This window comes from Portunus trituberculatus, chromosome 9, assembly GCF_017591435.1.
Source record: "Portunus trituberculatus isolate SZX2019 chromosome 9, ASM1759143v1, whole genome shotgun sequence".
Classification (NCBI taxonomy): Eukaryota; Metazoa; Arthropoda; class Malacostraca; order Decapoda; family Portunidae; genus Portunus; species Portunus trituberculatus.
This window is the reverse complement of record NC_059263.1, coordinates 6,605,001-6,611,791: the sequence shown is the minus strand read 5'-3', so window position 1 is coordinate 6,611,791 and position 6,791 is coordinate 6,605,001. Positions and strand designations below refer to the sequence as shown.

The 6,791-nt window shown below is 38.2% G+C and overlaps 1 long non-coding RNA gene across 1 annotated transcript in view; it reads left to right on the top strand.

Moving 5' to 3' along the window:
- Positions 1 to 282: 282 nt before the first annotated feature.
- LOC123501436 overlaps positions 283 to 6,791 on the top strand; it is a 60,958-nt gene continuing 54,449 nt past the window's right edge. Inside the window, exon 1 of the long non-coding RNA XR_006673637.1 lies at positions 283 to 602. This is a non-coding gene — a long non-coding RNA (uncharacterized LOC123501436). The remainder of the gene's footprint in view (positions 603 to 6,791) is intronic.

Below are 6,791 nucleotides of genomic sequence, written 5' to 3'. Positions count from 1 at the left end.
AGAGAAAGAGAGAAGAGAAAGAAGGAGAATAAGAAGAAAGAGGGGAGTAAAGGAGGAAGGGGGACAGGTCACCAACGGCCTGTCTCTCCCCCCTCCCTGAAAACACCCCTTCCCCTCACTCAGTCTCCCTCCCCTCTCCCCTCTCCCACTGTGACTAGGGACCCGCCCACCACCAGTTCGAAGGAGCCAATAGCGTAAAGGCAGGGGTGCGGGGCAGGGGCGGGGGCAGGGGTGGCAGGGGGCGGGGGAGAGCCGACCCCTGGCTAGCGGTGGCAGCGGCGGTGGTGGTGATGGTGGTGGTCAAAGATCTAGACTGCAAGATTGGTGGTGTGGAGGCCAAGGAGTGGAGGGGAGTGGAAGGGAAGTGGAATACATTTTTAGGGAGCCCTATTTGTGTGGCTAGCGGATGCCAAGGCTTAGTAGGGGGGGATGTTTTGAAGCCTAATGTCCTGCCCTGCCCTTCCACTCCCTTCCACTTCGTCTGGCTGGCTGGCTGGCTGGCACTTCTATTTACTCCACTCTCCGCTTCCACCTACCGATCCGAAGCACCGACCGCCGACCGCCGCCTCTTGTCCTCCGATCTTTGCCTTCCTGCGGCCACTGTAAGTATAGCTGTCTGTATATATGTATGTCTGTGCGTGTGTGTGTTGGCCATGTATGTATGTATGTCTGTGTGTGTGCGTAGGCTGTCTGGCGCAGTGGTTACGTACATACATACATACATACATAGGCAAGCTGACGTTGGGTACTGCGTCTACGTATTTTATGAGTGCGTTTGCGTGTGCGTGTGCGTGTGTTAGTGGGTGTAGGCGTGGGTGTGTATATGTGTTGTATATGTGTATGTATGTATGTGTGTGGGTATATCTCCTCACACACACACACACACACACACACACACACACACACACACACACACAGCCGTGGAGGTGCAGGAGGAGGTACATTGAAAGAGGCTCCTGCTAAGTCCGCCCAAGCATGTGAGACTAACCCCCCCCCCTCCACACACGCCTCCACCCTCCTCCACCCCCTCCCTCCACTCCTCCACCTCCTCCACTGAGCCTCGTCTGCCTCCTCCACCTCATAGCCAGCCTCTATCATATCCTCCTCCTCCTTCTTCTCTTCTTCTCCTCGTCTACACTCTTCTTCCTTTCCTCCTCCTCCACTTCCTCTTCTTCTTCCTCCTCCGCCTCGTCATCATCATCGTCTTCCACCTCCTCATTATCATCTTTCTCCTCCTCCTCCTCCACTTCAGACCTCAGACTTCAGACAGACATCCTCCTCCTCCTCCTCCACCTCAGCCGCCGACGCCACCAGTGCCGCCTCCACCTCCCAGCACACCCACCCACCTCCCTCCACCTGCAGCCTATACCCAAGCCTCTCCACACACACACACACACACACACACACACTTGGTTTTGTTCGAGAGCTATTCTTATATATAAAATTTGCTTGCACACACACACACACACTCTCTCTCTCTCTCTCTCTCTCTCTCTCTCTCTCTCTCTCTCTCTCTCTCTCTCTCTCTCTCTCTCTCTCTCTCTCTCTCTCTCTCTCTCTCTCTCCGTCTCGCTCACTCACTCACTCTCACTTTTCCTTAACAAAAGTTTAACCTTGGCCTAACCGAAGCAGGCAGCCGTGTGTGTGTGTGTGTGTGTGTGTGTGTGTGTGAGCCAGCCACTCACATCACCCTTCATGTCACGTTCTCTGTGTTTCAAGAGCATTTTTATTATTACCTCTGTTACCAAAAGCATATATACCTGTAGAGTGGGGGAAGGAAGGGAGGGAGGGAGGGAGGAGAGAGGAGAGACAGCCCAGGTAAGACAGTTAAAGGTAAGGCAGGTAAACACACACACACACACACACACACACACATCTGGGCGTTGCTCTGATCCATAGCATAATTATTTACCTGTCTCTAATAAGTACATAGAAGACTGATCACTTTACCTTACCTTTTGAGGCGCACAGGTGTTTCAGAGAGAGAGAGAGAGAGAGAGAGAGAGAGAGAGGTGTTTTCCCAATTGGCCTGCGAGTTAAGCCCAGCACCAGGAATAATAAGAAGGACAATGATGATAAAGACGACAAAAGAAGGAAAGGATAATCAATACGTGTTTTTTTTTCTCTTACACTCCAAAAAGAGCCTTTGTATTGAATGAGAAACAAAGGAACCAGAGAGAGAGAGAGAGAGAGAGAGAGAGAGAGAGAGAGAGAGAGAGAGAGAGAGGTAGATATTCGCTAAATTGCTTGTACAAAAATGAGATTAAAAAAAGGAAATAAATGAACCTTCCGCATCAGAGAGAGAGAGAGAGAGAGAGAGAGAGAGAGAGAGAGAGAGAGAGAGAGAGAACAAGTAGAAATCGTAAAATAAAGTAGGAGAAAAAAATAATCTTGAAGTAAATCAGTATAGAAGAAAAGGAAATAAATCTACTTTTATATTTTTCTTCCGGAGCAACGATAGGAAGAAAATAAATATAGAAAATTAAAATAGAAAAAAAAAAAAAAGAAGAAAAGGTTTGATTAGGAAAAGTTATTAATATTTCTGATTATTTTCTTAGAGAGAGAGAGAGAGAGAGAGAGAGAGAGAGAGAGAGAGAGAGAGAGAGAAATAACGATGCTAAACCTTTAAGTATAAAAAAAAGAATAAAAATAATAAAATGCATCTATTGTCTGGTAGATTTCTCAAAGTATTATCATATTTGTGGCTTTTCCTTCTATTTTCTTTTTTTCCTTTTCTATTTTTAAGCGTGAATCGGTTTTTTTTTCTATTCACATTTTCATTCTGTTTACTCCTATTTTTATTTATTTGTTCCATTTATTTATCTATTCTTTGATCGAGGAATAATTAATAACAGTTCATATCTTCGAATTAAAATGTTTAGCTTGTTTTTCTTTGGTTTAGATTGAATTGTTTGGGGTTTTGTCTATTTTGGGTGTGTGTGTGTGTGTGTGTGTGTGTGGGATCTCTCTCTCTCTCTCTCTCTCTCTCTCTCTCTCTCTCTCTCTCTCTCTCTCTCTCTCTCGTAAGGTGATAGGTGGAAAATAATTAAATAACTACAGGATGTATTTTTTTTGTTTTATGTATTTCTAAGTACTACTACTACTACTACTACTACTACTACTACTACTACTACTACTACTACTACTACTACTACTACTACTACTACTACTACTACTACTACAACTGAAGTAAAGAAAGGAAGCGAAAAATAAGGAAGATAAAAGAGATGTAGAGAAAAAAATGAGAATAATGATAGAAGTTTGAAAAATAGAAAAAAATATGATTAAAAATAAAGTTTGTAATAATAAAAAAAAAAAAAAAGGAAGAGAAAGGGATGGAAGGAGAAGGAAGATGAGAAGAAAACGTAGCAGGAGTAGGAAGAAAGTAGGAAACAGAGAAAAATGAAATAACAAACAGTAATGATAATAATAATAATAACAATAAAGATAAATAGACTTCACAACGGAATGGAAGAGAAAGGAAATGTATGGGAAAAGACAGAACAGACGAAGGAAAAGAAAAACACGCTGGAAACAAGAAAAAAAGGGAAAAAAAATAGATAAATGAAATAAAAAAAAAGCGAAGATTGGAAAGAGAAGAAAGATGGAAGAAGAAAAAGGAAAAGGAGAAGAATGAAGAAATAAATACGGAAGATGAAAAAAAAAAAAAAAAGCGAAGACGGGAAAGAGAAGAAATATGGAAGAAGAAGAAGAAGAAGAAGGAGGAGAAGAAGAATGAAGAAATGAATACGAAAGATGAAAATTAAAAAGGACAAAAGAAATAGATGAACAAGATAGACTAAAATAGAATAAAAAGGAAGAGAAGAGAAAGAAAAAAAGGACAAATATGGAAACTGAGGAAGAGGATAGAAAGAAATAGAAAATTAAGGAAAGAAGACAAAAAAATATTAGAAGACGAATAAGGAAGTGGAAGAAAAGAATAAAAATGGGAGAAACAAATATGGAAATTGAAGAGGAGACAGAAATAAGAAAAAAAAATGCATAACTTAATAAAAAGAAAAGAGGAGGAGGAGGAGGAGGAGGAGGAAGAGGAAGAGGAAGAGAAGATGGAGGAGAAAGGAAAATAGCAGGTCATTAAAACCATCGTCTCTCTCTCTCTCTCTCTCTCTCTCTCTCTCTCTCTCTCTCTCTCTCTCTCTCTCTCTTTATCGTAATCTTTGTGTTTCTTCCTCTTTAACACAGAACACTGCCAAGGACACACACACACACACACACACACACACACACACACACACACACACACACACACACACACACACACACACACACACACACACACAGGAAGAGAAAGGAAGAAGCCGAGAAGAGGAAGAGAAGTGACGAAGGTTGTGTGTATCATGTCACTTCTATACAACACTTAAGGAAACTCTTTAGTACACTTACAAAAAGGAAGAAACTGCACAGTACTTCCTCACTTTTCCTCCTCCTCCTCCTCCTCCTCCTCCTTCTTCTCTTCCTAATTATTCTTCATTGTCTGCTTCCTCTCCTTTATCATTTATTGGCCTAATTTTTTTTTTTATTATATATAAGTGTGGGGATGTCTATTCTGGATGCTTGTTTGTTCTTTTTTCTTTTTTCTCCCATTTCTTCTTTCTTCTTCTTCTTCTTCTTCTTCTTTCTTCTTCTTCTTCTTCTTCTTCTTCTTCTTCTTCTTCTTCTTCTTCTTCTTCTTCTTTTTCTTCTTTTAATGGGTCTTTTAGTAGTAGTAGTAGTAGTAGTAGTAGTAGTAGTAGTAGTAGCAACAACAACAACAACAACAACAACAAGATCAAAACCTACTAGCCTTTGTCTATAACCAAAACTCACGCATCTGTAAAGAAAAAAGTACGGTTATTTATTTTATTCTATTTATTTTTTTTTATTTTATTTATTTATTTTTTTTTTTGCCTTTTTTTATTACATTCATTAATTTTATTCTCTGGTGCTGCGATTTGATTGATAAAGGGAGAGTAATTAGTTCATTTTTTTGTATGTATGTATGTGTGTGTGTGTGTGTGTGTGTGTGTGTGTGTGTGTGTGTGTGTGTGTGTGTGTGTTATTTTGTGGCGAGCGTGAGGGAGATTGGTAAGGGGGAGGGAAAGAAACAGCTCCCAAATAATGCTTCTATATCCTCTCATTTTATTTCTATTTTTTTCTATCATTTTTTTTTCTAGTTTTGTTATTATTGAAGGATGTGGTGTTGGTAAATGCTGATGTTTGTTTTATTTACTTCGCTTTCTCTCTCTCTCTCTCTCTCTCTCTCTCTCTCTCTCTCTCTCTCTCTCTCTCGTCTTATTATTTTTTTTGTTTTATTTGTGTATTTATTGATTTATGTGTGTTTTTTGTTCGATGTAAACATTTATTATCTGAAATACTACTACTACTACTACTACTACTACTACTACTACTACTACTACTACTTCCTCCTATTATTATCATCATTATTGCTATTACTATCATCATTATTATTATTATTATTATTATTATTATTATTATTATTATTATTATTATTTATTATAACGTGTTTTGAGAAAGGAGCAATGAACAGTGTAAGAAACCAAACATAGATAGTTTCCTCTTTAGAACCGTGTTGGAAGTCAGGAAATAGTGTAAAACAGAATAGTGAATACCTACTGAAGGATAGTCACGCTAGTAGTCCCTCTGTGTGATAGTGGATTGGCAGACAGCGAGAGTCGAGAGAAGCCGAGAGGAGAACCACAGAATATTGAGGGAAGGAAATAGTCTTGTGAAAAATAGTAAAGAATTAAATCAAGACAAAGAAGTGATGGTATGAAATAGTACACCAGTTTTTCGTACATTGCTAGTCATATGAAAGAGTAGTAGCAGTGCATTATCAAAAGGGTGTAAGGAATATAGTAGTAAAATTATCAAAACAAAATAAGGAAAACAGTTTAGTAGTACATTATCAAAGGAAAGTAAGGAATATAGTAGTACACTATCAAAAGAAAATAAGGAGTAGAATAGTAGATTATCAAAAAGAAAAGAAAAGAAAGATAGCAGTAAATTATCAAGAGAAAGTAAGGAATACAATACTACATTATCAAAAGAAAGTAAGAAATTTAGCAGTACATTCTTAACCCCTCTCAATACTGGGACACATTTTTTACCTTGAGATTTATGTATGATTAGACCATTTTTACTGACATCAGGAAGGCTCTATGGACGTCGGAAGATTAATAGCTGCAGTCTTCACTATTCTAATCCCATATATGAGTTTCTGAAGGTGTGTGGAATCACTAAATAGTAAGCAGAATGAATATGGAAACGAGTCATGGTACTGAAAGGGTTAAAAGGAAGTAAGAAATATAGCAGTACATTATGAAAAACAAAGTAAGGATTTTTTTTATTTTTTTTCAAGTATACGATAGTACAAAGATAATTAATTTTCATATGAGAGAGTTACTTGTAAAATAGAAATTGACATCTAAAAAAAAAAAAAAAAAAAAAGGAAGAGGAAAATGTATATGATGAACGTCTATATGGAATTATATCTTCAATTTTAATATGAGAAAGTTACTTGTGAAATAGAAATTGACATCTAAAAAAGGGGAAAAAAAAGGATGAGGAAATTGTGTGGAATGTCTTTGTGGAATTATATCTTCACTGTATATTTCCTTTTAATCGGTTTGAAGAAAAATCTGTTTTTTTTTTTTTTCTGAAAATAGAAAGTAAATGTTTTGTTTTATTTCTATTATTTTGTTTATTTCCGTTTACTTTTTTTTCTGTAATATGAAAAGGTATTTAGTATGATGAGAGAGAGAGAGAGAGAG